Consider the following 14,916-nt stretch of genomic DNA (forward strand, 5'->3'; position numbering starts at 1 on the left):
CTTACTATTGTATTTAAATGTAGAAAATAGCCCTTCTCAAGTTAATGTATCGAGTCACAAGGTATAGAATCAGGGCCTAATGAAGACAGTCGCGTGAGAACAACATTCTAATTGCAGCTTCGGAAACTCAGTGGCAGAAATATTTCTCCTGGTCTACATAACATTATTTATACAAGCAAACAAAAATAAAATTTAATTGTGATTTGATCGCTCGGTTTACGTGATATAAGCTCAATTGCGGTCAGAACCCTGGAGTACGGACTGGATGTCTAAGGTTGATTAAACTTTCATACAAACAAGTAAACCTTAACCAATACGATTAGTTGTACATAGTAAATAAAAGAGGCTATCCAAGCTTTACTGGAAGAAAAGAACCATCATGAAAAAAGATCTACCTCGATTTTTGAGAATAGTTTATCGTGGTTCATACAAACACTCTAAAGCAACTCGGTCTCATCGTGGTCAATGTAGAACGCAGACTGTAGTTTTCAGACCGGGGGTAAAATGCAGACTGAGGGTGAAATGCTGACTGAAGACTGCATATCAGGGGTAAATGCGGACTCCGTTTTAAAACAACCCGCATCCACGGAAAACTTCAAGAGTCAGTTGGGATCGAGGCCGCGTATGTCGTGAGGGTGTTGGCAATAATCGTTACGGCGATTGATGTTTCGAACTTCACTTCTCAGATGGTTTTGACGTTGAATTAGTGTTTTAAGGTTAAGATTGATTAGAAACGTAAGTGTTTGAATACCACAGTTCACAGCCAGTTAAATACATTTTCTTGGTTAAGGAAAAAACAGTTCTGCTGAGCAACCACAAGATAGCTAAAACAAATATGTAGTTCGTGTATACTTGTTCGGCCTTGAAAGTAATAGCGATAGACTTTCATCACACATCAGCAATTTTTATTACTTGGACAATAACAACCTGTTTCTCGTACCTTTGTTTTGCGCTGCGAAGTTAGGCGTGCAAATTCTTTAAATTTAATGCATATTTGTGGGTGCGAGATTAGGATCTAATTAAAACCTCCAAACATTATCCTTAGGTGTTGCCTTTTTATTCCGCTCGGTGTTTCACTTCAGTATTGACCGGAGGTAAATATGTAACTACCATGGTCAACTTAACCTATGTCGGGTCTTGTTGGCCGACAAGGATGCCAAAGAAATTTAGTTTTGTTTTGACATGTCTTTATTCACTGGAAAAATGGCAGAGTCTTCCTTAAATTGAAACAAATTAGTAGCAAGGAGAAGTCTTAGGTTCCTTTTAAGTCTAATCATTTAGAGAAACCAGAAATGTTCACAAATTTCAACTAAAGAACTGAGTCTGCATTTTGAGTTATTTTTTTAATTAAAAGAAAACTCAACTCTATGTCAGCGTGTAGAGTGGTATGCTCACACCAATCAGATTGCTGCATTTGGGTATGTATCTCACACCAATTCAGATTCAGCATTAGGGGTATTGTATCTTTGCACCAGTCAGATTGCGTCAGATTTAGGGGGTATCGCGGTTGTCGCAACCGAAGTCATATCACAAGCATGTGGAACTATCTGTACGCCATATCAGCATTGGGGTATCTGACTGTCATGTCAAATAATGTTGTGTAATCAGGGGGGCTGTACCAACAAAGATTGACATTAACCAGAAATTTTTGGCTCATTTGATAACGTGTAATGGTTTGTGGCCTTTGTTGAGAGCCCTCTGCGATTGTTAAGGTCAAGATTATCCAGATATCAAAGGTTCACATAAACCTTTTTCGTTTCAGTTTTAAGTTAGAAATGTGGTCATCGTGGATGTGTCCTGGGGAACATAATTGCGTGTTAATTCCTGTTGTAAAAACACATGCAGTTTTATCATGTATTTCACCAACCTCAAGAGAGGTCTAAAAGTTCAGATTGGGCAACAGACCAAACCAAGAGGAGCCCTCTTTGAAATGTTATCCTTTTATCTTGTTCAGTGTACTTTTCCACTTATTCGAGATTGCAATATATCTTTTGGTGCTGGGTCTATTGCAGATACAAACAGAGTTTCAGTTTGCTTTTTGTGGTAAAATTAATTGTTCAGTATAGTTTGTTGTTGCAACTAACCTGTTAGACGATATAATTTCGATTTTCTCTCTGTTAGAGGAACAGTAGTAACCATAGTTATCTTTTGCACACTGCCATTTGGTTCTTGTCACACAACGCTTTCTCTTAAGGGTGGAACTGAAGTAATGCAATATTTTTGTCCGTGGAAAGTTATGGTCTTTTTCTGTTACAAAAAATGAAAACATTAGGTGCCCAAAGTGTCACATCTCAACCTGCCCAGCTAAGAAAAAAAACTCTGGCATGTTACACATGTCTTGTTACCCTGGTTTGCAGTCTTCAATCTGGCCAGATTTTTCTTGCCCTCAGGGGCATCTGCCTTTTGCTTACGCCCAGTCTGCAGTCTGCATTTTACACTGAGTGGTTATTGTCGTTCATGCCTCTCAGGGGTGTTATGGTGTGTGGCAGGTTTAAAGATGTATGTTTTTTCCACAATTACTTTTTATTATCATTGTGTTACTTTTCTCTGAGAAAAAATGTTTATTATTTCGCCCTTTACACTCTTGCAATCAGTTTGCTTGTAAGGTACTTGCTCAAGGGGAAGGATTTGTTTAACAACTCACGAGTATCTTTCAGTTAGTGATCATTCCTTTGCTCTTGTGACTTATGTAGTGCTTAACGGGATCATATTGCAGGAAGAAAAAGATACTATTCACACTTAGGGGTACATGGTTCATAGTTGTTGTCGAGAAAAATTTTTTATCTAAATTCTTGTAAGTTTACTATCCTGGAGGAAAGGAATTCTAAATAAAAAACTTAAAAAATTGACTTGTAGGTTTTAATTAGTGTTCTATTCTTTAAACAGGGTTTTCAAAGCATGAATGCTTCAAGGAAACGGCTTTGTTGGAATGTCCTCCTGTGAACAAGAGATTTGCATCGCAAGCAAAGCAAAAAAAACATTTAATTACAACACAAGAGGAGAAGGCCCTTCAGCGCTCTGCTTCTTTCTGTGACAAGACTTTTCACACATTCTGGACCCTTAAGCAACATGAAGCAATACCATGGCAACAAGAAGCCTCAACAGTGTACGATGTGTGATAAGAGTTTCTACACTGCTTTTAAATTAAAGACGCACCTGCGAGGTGCATAGTGATGAGAGGCCATACGTTTGTAACCAGTGTGACAAGTAGCTTACGTTGGTGGAATTCATTGAAAGTACATCAAAAATGGCGATGAGGGGTTGAAGCCTCAACAAATGTTCATCATGGGACGACCAGACTTTGTAAAATCACATCTTGTGGAACACAGAAAGAACTTAATACTGGGTGAGAAGCCTCACAACAGCTCTCACTGTGATAAAGAGTTTCCGCCACCAACGCATCACTTCTCTTTCATATAAGAATACATAAGTGGTTTTGAAAAAGCCTACAGTTGTCACATAGTGGTGAAAAGCCTTACAGTTGTCCTCACTGCGAACGACGATTTTCTCAATGGTCAACACTAAGAGATCACATTAGTACACATACTGGTGAGAAGTTATATCAATGCTCAATTTGTGATAAGGAATTCAAAAGCAAAAAATGTGCTTATAAACACTATGCTGTAGTGCACAAGAATGAGATATCTAGCTCTGGGAAAAGCTACAGCTGTAGTCAGTGTAAAAAGGTTTTCATTGACTTGGCTGGTGTTGAAACTACAATCCGACTTACTGAACCTGTACAGCAATCTGATGCTGGTGAAAACTTTGGACTAGTATCAGATTCCAGTCATGCAAATGTGTCAAGCACTGGTGTGAAGTATTTTAAATGTGATGTTTGTAGCACATGGAACAACTCAAATCAGGTTGGTCTAAAGTTGTCTCATCACTCGTCACACCCTAAAATCAAAGTGAAGAAAAGGCAGTTTTCTGAAAAGACCTTTAAGGGTGAAGAATTTTTTGGACAATCATCAGCTGACAAACCATCATTTCTCCCTAACAAGAAGGATTTCAGTAACAAGTGTTCTAAACAACCAAAAGTTGTAAGGACTCAGATTTCGCTGAATAATGAAAAACAGAAAATTAATTGTCATATTTGTAACAAGCAGTTCAAGAAGGAGAGTCTTCTCGTAAGCCACTTGAAAACACACACATGTGGCAAGTGTGGTGACGTGTTTGAAAATGAGGACAATTTAAGGATGCACAGGAAAACCCACAGGGATGAAAAATGCTTTAAGTGCGATTTTTGTGAGAAGAAGTTTAAGGATAAAGGACATTGTAATAGACACATGTGGATCCACGCTGAAAGCAAACCTCACAACTGCTCTGAGTGCACAAAGTCTTTTGCTGATATAAGTCAACTGCAGAGGCATAAAAAATGTCACCTAGAGAAACGTTTTCATTGCAACGATTGTGGTAAGTGGTACAGATGGGAATTCTACTTTAAAAAACATAGATGTAAGAAAAGAAAGGAAGGTCAGAACTCTTTCATGTGTGACAATTGTGGTAAATCTTTTGATAAGGTGGCTTCTCTTAAAACTCACAAAAGTTCTCCGTGTCTAAAGCAGCTAAAAGGTGATACAAGTGCCTTAAGTGTTGAGGTGGTTACCTTGGTTTAAGTGAATTTATTACACTAGATAGTGAATAAAAAAATTAACGTTTTATTAACACTTTTTGTTACAAGGAAATTGTGAAATTAAGGGTCTACATAATAATGACGTAATTTTAGCAAATGTTAAGAAAAAGAAATACGCAATTTTAATTGATTCAATGTTTCGATGTAGCAGCTTACATCATAGAAGTTTTCAGTTTCAGATTTGCATAACCCATACTGTTGTACAATACTTAAGGATTTTTGATTGGAGGGAATTCATTTGACCAATTAAATTCTTAAGAATGGCCAGCATCTAATTCCTCCTTACAGTAAAACTTAATCATACATTAAGACCATTAGAACAAGGGAAACGATCTCCAACCTACGAAGCTGGGATAGCGAAACAAATTCTCTTTGTCAATACAAAAGAAAATGTATATAAAAGGGTATGAAAAATATGACCACTAATGTTAGACTGTGAAGTGTTCAATGAACTGTTTGATTCATAATGGTAATTGAACTGATTGGAGTGCAATTTAGGCTGAAATCATACGCGTGATTTCAAAATCAAACGAGCGCGCAGCGCGAGTTCAATTTGAAATCACAAGTATGATTTCAGACCAAAATTGTACGACACGAGGTTCAATTACCGCTTTATTACATCCATTTTGAAATCACCCAAATACAGGACTTGGTAAGTTCAAATTTTTTATTGATGCAGTACTGAGCCGGTCTGAAATTTAATTCATCCATTTTTGGGGGGGAAAAAGTAAGAGTTTTGGAAACAAAAGTTGCAAAATTTGCCACATGATACTCTTTGTCTTCAATTTTCCTGCAATTTGATCGGTTACTTAAAACAAACTTGAAATCTGATTGGTTGTTTTGTTTTAAGTGTAGCCACCTCATTGGCTGGAAAAAAGATGCGACTTAAAGCAACAAATGGTGCGATTCGTGAATAAATCGCATCAATTAGAACCAATCAGATTACAGGGACCACCAGTGATTTCAAAATGGGTGTAATAAAGATTGTAACACTTTTCACATAGAATGATGGGGCCTAATTCTTTTACCCTTTCCACCCTAACATCAGTATGCATATACCTCATGAAGCTTTTGAACTGTTCAGTGTAGTATATCAATTTAGTTGGTTAGAAATCAAAATGTTGTTATTTGGTGTTTTTTTTCCTATTAATATATTTTTATAAAATTAAAGTCTTTATACTGATTGTGTTAGCGTTGAATTTTTCTAGTTTCGCAAATTTAGTCTAATAATGAATCTAATCTAATATGTTCTTGTAAGTAAAGCAAACATCTTGATACTTCTGCACCTCATGCCCGCTCTGGCTCTCAAAAAGCCTCATTTTTTCGTTTTGACTGTCTTTTGTCGCATTTTCTGACTCTATTGCCGACATTGTCTAAAAGCTACGAACTTTGTAATTCCACTCCAGGAAATATTTTTCCTTGAATGGGATCAAATCGGGAAATCCGAGAGGGGCGGCTATCTGGTGGCTAATCAAAACACAGGACTCGCTTAATCTTGCCAATAAGTGCTGACCGCCATATGATAAATACCCTTTCAGTTAAAACTCATAGATTGGGCTTCTGTGTAGGCGAGGCACGATGGCGAAAATGATGATACCCTGAGGTTCCTCCAGTGCTGCTTTCCAGGTAAGCGGGTCAATCCGGTGTAACGCGTCCTATTTCCTCCCCTCCTTGACACACAGGCCACTCACAAGAGTCTCAGTAATCTGCATCTCTTTCACTGAGTTTGTTTAAAAGATGGCGTTTCGTACCTTAGTTCCGTTTTTATCCGTTTTTTTCTGTTCCATCTTTCCGAGCTCGCAAATACAACCGCGGAGCGATGAATTTCAGATGCCTCCTTTCTAAATGTACCTGAAGTCTTTTGAGAGTGATTCTCTACAATGTCGCAAAGCTATTGTTTTAAGATTATTTTCTCTTTACTCAGCCTCTGAAGAAATCACTTTAAAAAATATTTGGGCGTTGTTGATTGCTTTTTCTAGATTTTTTTTTTATCTGGCAATTAGTCTACAATAGCCTTGATGAATGTACACCAAACTTACACCAACCTCGTTTTCAAAGTTTTTAATATTTGCAAGGATGAATGTGCACGTGCGGAAACCTTTTCAACTAATTTCCATTTTACGAATCCTCGTGGTCTGAACTGTATCACTCGTAAGGTAAAAAGGCCAAGGAAACTCGTAAGCTTATTAAGCTTAACGTTTAAAGTGGCTGAGGGGCTATGAAAACCGTCAACTGACATGGAAAACAGAACACACGGTGAGAGTGTATAGGTTCAATTCTTAAGTTCTAATATGGCGCACTTGGTAAAGATAGGAGAGTTCCAAATCAACAGAGGAAAAGTTTCGAAGAAGCTCTCGAAAAGCACTTTAGAAAGAACTGTTGTGATTCTTATTAAAAGCTTCTCTTTTCGTCCCCGGATAAAATTCATTTATAGCTTTTGCAAGGTGAAAAAAAATCTGAGCGGAGAAATTTCGCAAACAGCTAAGGCTGTCTAAATTTTACGAGTTTTACGAGTACTTCAAAAATTGTCACTCAAACGACAGCTAGTGATTACTTCTTCGTTTTCCAAAATTTTGAATTTTCATGATACTTGACTTTCTTTATCTATGCTGACAACTGTCTGGTGGCGTTTGCTTAAATTGATATTTGAGCTTTCCTTAATTCTAAAATGTGGTGATGTTAAACGTACTTTGCATTTCTTACTCATAAGTTAATCGTCAACGTTAACGACCAATAGTCAAAAAAGTAGCTCGCTCGTTTCAAGTTTATTGAGTTTCATAATTATAATGTCCTTATTCTATAATTTTTCAACTGTTGTGTAATACTATCAATTTTTTTTTCGCAATTGAAACACATTTCCATATGTTTTTTTTAACGAGAATAAAGGAAATTATCACCAACTTAAAGCTCTCGATTGTTAAAAGATTCTCAGCACCTCAAGAAATACATGGAGAACAATATGTAGGATATGCATAGTGATGTTGAGGTGTAAAGGATTAAGGTCTTCATAACTGTGATTTCTTACGCAAGTTAAGTTTCGTATGGTCGGTTTTAACTTGTTCGGTTGTCTTATTCTACAGTTCCTTTAATATCCCTTGTGGTGCTGTAGACCACGAGCGTGGAGAGGGATCCAGAGGGAGAGAGGAGAGAGATTCAAACTGAAGAAAACTTAGTTCAGGAAACTCAGATGGGAATATACTTTGGAGGTAAAAGTAATTTGGTGTCGCCAACAGAAAACAACGTGCAAACAAACGAATTCCTTGGAAAAAATTAGAATTTGTTGTAAAAACTAAACAAAACTCTTCTATTTTTCAAAATCTAAGGTACAGGGAGGTTTTAGTTAGAACCAGTTCTGGTGGATTTGAACCAATTCTCTTTGTAAATACAATATCAAATTTGAACTTATTCTGGCTTGATTTTTGAAAAAGTCTTTAGGAAGGTGTCCTCCGGACAATTATCTTTAGTCGCGGTATTTAGACATTGGCTAATTTTGCAAATTTTAGATCGTTCATCTATCTTTAACTGATAAAAAATGTTCAAAGAGATGTAATTAATCTGGTAAGTAATAGAATTTAGTTATTTTTTGCCAATAAGATTATAAATCTTTTATTCCCCTTCAGACTATTTTCGACTTTTGCTTAGTAGTTGCCCACATTTTCAGGCTTGTTTAGTTATCGCGTTGCAAAACTTCTTATACTCAAAGAATTGTATTAAGAAAATAAACACTTTATTTCAAGTATTGTCTCCTTCCCTTTATTATTTTTTATTGAGTGTACAAATATAAAAAAATCGCGCTTTTAAAAGGGCCTGGTAACAAGTCAAAATATAGGCTATCTCTTTTACATTTTTTTGCGTATGGAGGGTTGCCGAGAGGGAAAAAAATTCTGCATATTTGAACAGCATCTAGCATTAAAACAAAAAATATACTTGACTTTTGATGGGAGAAAATCGTTAGCATTGAGCAAGATTTTTCCTGCCAAAAGACTTAGTATATTTTTGGATCAACATTAGATTAAATTAAATTACATTAAATTAAATTAAATTACAACTCCCAACTCAAGCTTTTATGTGGCTGCTGTTTATCATCCTCCAGATCCGCCATATTGTCCTGATGATTTATTGGAACATCTAACAAATAGTTGTGATCATTTATTGACTGGTAATCCTAACAGCAACCTTATAATTTGTGGTGACCTCAATCAGCTAGATTACAATGATTTTCTTACACAACTAAATTTATTCCAGATGGTAAATACACCGACAAGAAAGAACAAAATTTTGGATGTTTTGATTACTAACGTCCCACATTTTTGGAGGAAAGTATCGGTCACTCAAGGACTAGTTCGATCTGACCACTCTGTGGTCCTGGTGGTATCCGGTTAGATCGCTCCATGGTTAGATCGCTCCAAGTCAGATCGCTCCATACCGAAGTCAGATCGCTCCACTCGAAAGTTAGTTCGCTCCATCAAATAAGTTATTTCGCTCCATACATAAGTTACTTCGCTCCATGTAGAAACCTAATACACTAACTTACTTCTGATCTACTTCTGATGATGTGTATTGCGTCTTGCGATCGGTCGAACTACCGATGTTGGAACAAGTGTTTCAGTGTGTAATGAACGTAGAAAACTAATAACCTAACTTACTTCTGATCTTTGTAGTTTATAGTTGATGATGTTGCTTGCGATCAAGTTGCTGAAATATAAAGTGATCGACGATTCGTTCACTTGAACCCACCAAAGCGAATTACCAATGATGAAATAAGTGTTTCAGTGTGTAATAAATGATGAAATTTCCCTTATCCTTCTGTCTTTTATCAACCTTCCACGTTAGTTTTCTTCATGGAGCGAAGTAACTTATGTATGGAGCGAAGTAACTTATTTGATGGAGCGAACTAACTTTCGAGTGGAGCGATCTGACTTCGGTATGGAGCGATCTGACTTGGAGCGATCTAACCATGGAGCGATCTAACCGTAAACCGTCCTGGTATATCCCAGAATCCCACTTAAGGCTGAAAGGAAAACTGTGATGTTCAGAGATGTTCGTGATCATCATAAACTGGATATGGATAAACTGTTGAAGTTTCATAACTGGGACAATGTTTATCAATGCGGAGATGTGAATGGAAAACTTAATCTTTTTTGTACCAAGATTAAGACCATGTTTGATGAGTGTTTTCCGGGTATATCAGTACGTGTGTCTAATAGGGACCCCCCGTTCTTTTCTCCTCTAATCAAACATCTACTGGACCAACGGCGAAAATTGATTCGGCGAAGTAACATGTCAGGAAATTCTGTTTCGATTGAGATCCAAACTCTTCAAGAGAAAATCAACAAGTTGATCAGAGATAATCAAGTTCGAGCAGTTAAAGGGAATTTTGAGAAACATAGTGCAGGATCCAAATCTTGGTGGTCAACAGTCAATTCCCTGACAGGAAGGAAGTCTACCAACTCGCAAGTAAGCTCAATTATCTCCCCGAGCGAGATCAATAATTTTTTCTGTTCCATTAACACTGATCCCCTTTATAAACCCATTGACACTGTCACTATCCCGGAATCAAGCGAGATGCCTGTTTTAACGGTCTCCAGTGTTACCAGGAGTCTACTGAAATTAAAAAGAACTGCCTCTGGTCCAGATGGAATCCCGTACTGGTTTTGGAAAGAGTTTGCGTACGACCTCGCTCCTGTTGTTACCCATATTTTCAACTGTTCTTTGGAAAATCACATTGTGCCTGATCTTTGGAAATTGGCCGACATAACTCCCTTGCCTAAAGAGCCCAACTTTAAAAATTGCACACAGTTGCGGCCTATTTCGCTGACTAATGTAATAATGAGGGTTTTTGAACGTCTTGTATACAGACAAGAATTATCTCAATATATGAAGAACTTCATTAGCTTCGACCAGTTTGCATACCGCAAAGGCCACAATACGACAATGGCCTTAATTAAGTGTCAATATGCTTGGCTGAAATGGCTTGAGTCGGGTTTTGATTGTGTTAGAATCTTCTCTTTTGATTTCAGCAAAGCTTTTGATTCGGTCCCTCATGATATCCTCTGCTCTAAGTTGAAAACACTTGATATAAATCCATACGTGACCAATTGGATTATTAGTTTTTTACAGAACAGGAAACAAAGAGTTGTTGTTGATGCCATTGTCACGGACTATGTAAATATCAATAGAGGTGTCCCTCAGGGGACAGTTTTAGGCCCTATACTATTTTCTATTATGGTCAATGATATTAAGGCCATTCTACCAAATCAGAATTTACTTGTGAAATATGCTGATGATTTAACATTAAGTATTCCAGTAAAATCGCTGGCTAATAACGGCAATTTAGCAGCTGAGGAGGTCCGATCGATCGTCGCATGGACATCTGCTAATCGTATGCAACTAAACTTCAAGAAAACGTGGGAGATGCTTCTTAGAGGCAAATCCACTAAGGCCTTACCTGCTCCTCTGGTTTCTATAGAGCGTAAACCATGTCTGAAGTTGTTGGGTGTAACTTTTCAATCTGATCCGTGTAACTGGGACTTACATTTTGATAATATTATATCGAAAGCCAGTAGTCGTCTGTACATCTTACGTGTTTGTAAATTCTATGGACTGCCGCTGGATCATCTTCATCTTCTCTTTATCAGTCTTATTCTACCTATATTTACATATGCTGTAGAAGTATGGGGCTGCGCGTATTATCATAAGTATCTGAGTCGCATAGACAGGCTGTTCAAGAGAGCTTTTAAGCTTGGCTACTGTAAAGAGCTTTTTTCGATTGAAAATATTATTATTCTAAAAGATAAGAAGTTGTGGGCCAAGATCACCGACAGCGATTTTCCAACAGCTTTAGATGACCTTTTGCCACCAGAGCGAACAATGGATACGCTACGTAAGAGGCGCCATAATTATATTCTCCCGCTTGTCAGAACTGAACGTTTCAAAAGGACCTTTATTAATAGATGTTTATTCTCTTATTAGTTATTCAGTTAGTAATTTAGTTAGTTTATTAGTTTTATACTTTCATATCATTGTAACTAAACACGTTTGTTGTTTAGAGTGCTTAATAAAGACTTATTATTATTATTATTATTAGACACTATTCAAAGAGCAGACTTTTTTTTCCATGGTCAAATTTTTCCAACAAACATTCCAACAAAATTCTTAAGAACCGAAACTTGTTTTTGGACTTGTGACAGGCCCATTTGAAAGCACAAGCTATTTAAACTTCCGATCAGTTACAATTATCTATTTTCCATACGTGCATTTGCAGTTTAACTAGCGTTTTCGCGATAAGTTTGGTAAACTTTATTCAGAAAAATCTATTTCTTGAATCGACTGGTAACTCCTTTCCTTGAATTTTCAAGCATTATCTGCTTCAAACCTTAAAAAAAACAAATAATTTTTTGTGAGAATCTTCTGCTGACAGTGCTATTTTAACTTGTTCTCACTTGCAGTATTTATTGTAACCTCCTCCCTTAGTTTTAATTTCCGCAAGTATCAAGTGGAGACGAAAATATTGTACACGCCCAGACAAGTAAATTCAAGTTGTATGAACGGGAAGAATTTCCCTTACGGTTAAAATATTTTATGATATTCGAGCGGGGCAGATCTCAGGAATATACAGTCTGACAAGATCTGATGATAAATGAGGTGACCTGCGTTATATGAATTTTATTGATCTTCATCCTGTAACGATGGAGTGGTGAAGCATTTGTTCTTTCAGGACAAATGTTAATGAAATGATTGCAACGTCACTCCAGTGAGTTGGATATTAAGTGTAAACAAACGACAAAAAATTACCTTTGGTTTCGCACAATTGCACCCACAATCCTTACAAGAGACAGAAATTTGATTTTTCATTCTCGTATGATTCTGTTCATTGATAAAAGCTTCGTCTGCTCTACAGCAAGGAAATTTCAAAGGCGAGAGGACATTAAATATTGCAAGCCACTAATATGGTTAGACGGGTTTTAATTGAAACCAATTGCAAACCAACGGATTGCAGTTAACTTGATTGCCTTCTTAAATACCTAGCAATTTTTTTGAGAGTCGAAGGGGCAAGATTTCTGCGTAACCCAATATTTCATTACGCGTAGAATTTTTTGATAAAAATTGCGGAAAATAAAGATACGCTTTGGAACCGAGGCTTTGTTTCTGAGAGAGCAATTTTCAATTGAGTGTCCAGAGTAATCCGGGATTGCTTTGGTTTTGCTTTACTTCGTTCTGTGATTGGTCCAAAAACTCGCCCCACTCTCTTCAAAACTAAAACCAAGTGCGACTTGGTCAATCGCGCTTCATGCAGTTTGCTTGTTTAACCTCGAGTTCTCATTGGCTCCCTGTCATATTTTCCCTGCTCTGATTGGCGGTTGTGATTTCGATTTGGTTTTGGTTCCACGACACTCGATCCGAAAGCACTCTAATATTGGGATATACGGAAATCTTTGCGTCGAAAAAGGTCCAGTATTAGTTGCTTTGGTTTCGCTTTACTTTCTTCTGAATTTGGTCTAAAAAAAAAACACCACTATCTTTCAAACTACAACCTCTTGCAGCTTGGCCACTTGCATTTACTTGCGCCTCAGGAAGATTGCTTGTTTTTAATAATTTTCAGTTCTCATTTACTCTTTTTGATTTTATTCTTCTTTCTGTTTGACCATTAAAATAACTTTGGTTGTGGTTTTTATGTCAAGCGAAATGCTCTCTATCGATTTATAAAACTGACCTGAATTAACTGTGTCTGTCTCTATGACCTGCATCTTGTTGATGTTCCACGGTCCTCTCTTCTTGATACACTCTTGCCTGGCAATAGATGTAGAATTCCAATGACGACGGACAACTTAATCACTAAAGAGGGTGGGAAGGGTGGCGGGGGAAGTTGAAGAAGAAACCTTGTATAAAATTTAAGGGGGTGGAACAACCAGTAGGAGGAGGCGGGGGGGAGGAGGGAAGGTTAAACTTCATAATGTCGTGGGGCGTGAATCAAGTCCATTTCTCTCTCCAAGCAGTGCGGTCTAACAAAGCCTCTATTTCAACCTTTAACACCCAAAAGTGATCAACATGTAACTTCTCCCTAAATTAGCAACACATTACGCAACAAACAGGTAATGAGAATGTACTCAAGCTCATCAGGTTGAAGTTGTTATCTTAATCTAACACCAAATTTTCGTAATGTGTAGCATCAAGAGGGGAGAATTAACAGTTAGATCCTGGGAGTTAAAGGGTCAATGTTGCATACTTCTATAAATATCTAAAATGGTTTATTTTCGTTCCTTTTTGTCCCCGACGAATACATTCCAATAATTATATCTACATTTTCATGTTCTCCTCATTCTAAGTAAGAAGCAAAACCGTTAGAGATAAATATCCAGCTACAGCCGGCAGGTAGCTGATGTAAAGAAGAGATATGGCCGTCGCTCTATGCTTAAAATTAAAGGACCATTTCTTTCTCAAAAGCCCTTTTAATTGTCGATAGCTAAAAGCCAAGCGCAGGAGAACGAAACTAGATAACTCACCTGAATTCAAAGAAGATCAAGACGTCGTTTCTTCATGCCTTGACTGAGTCGACCGGGCCACGTGCAAGGATCGTTACTTAAAAAAAGCAATGTTACAGACCAACGTACAAGTTAGCTCCAACTGCCAGCCGTTCGGACTATCTAAATCATGCTGAGCCATCATTTGTCTGCAACTTAAATTGTAACCAAAGGCAAATAGCTCAAAATCAAGCAACCAAGCGAAGTTGTGCGCTGGGCGTGCGAAGATCTTTGTAAAACTCAGTGAGATGAATATCAAATGAGGATTAATATATTTGCAATGTAAATTTTTAAAAACATTTGGCGTACATCAGAATGAGTCAAGATGATTAGGAGGGGTCAGAAAAAGTGTGACTTCGATCTGCTTTTCAACTGCTCTTTCAAGCCTGTATGTCAAAAATTTGTCTGACGCAAGGGCTTTACAGAAAAACCTCGACGGCGATCTGTGGCTGCCTACAAACGAGCCCGAATTTAAACTTAGGCTTCCGACAAAACGCGGAATACTTAAAGTTTCATATACTTCTGAAGACTCTGAAGACTCACCTTGTACAAATCAAATGCAAATGCTGTAACAAAGTTTTCCTCGCCTCAATTCTTATTCACTAGCTTAACACTAATCCTTTCCACCCTAACATAAGTATGCCTAATCTCCATACTGTTCTCTATACATTTCCAAAGGTACTGATGAGTAGAATTTGTTTCCTAATCCAGAGCTTCTCTAGTTGGTGATCATTTCTTTTATTCTCATTACCTGAATGTTTG

At 37.4% G+C, this 14,916-nt stretch overlaps 1 pseudogene; it reads left to right on the forward strand.

The window, feature by feature from the left end:
* The first annotated feature begins 504 nt into the window (after window positions 1–504).
* LOC131772104 (zinc finger protein 678-like) lies at window positions 505–5,433 on the forward strand (annotated as a pseudogene).
* Window positions 5,434–14,916: the final 9,483 nt, after the last annotated feature.

Source organism: Pocillopora verrucosa, chromosome 8 (genome assembly GCF_036669915.1).
Source record: "Pocillopora verrucosa isolate sample1 chromosome 8, ASM3666991v2, whole genome shotgun sequence".
Taxonomy (NCBI): domain Eukaryota; kingdom Metazoa; phylum Cnidaria; class Anthozoa; order Scleractinia; family Pocilloporidae; genus Pocillopora; species Pocillopora verrucosa.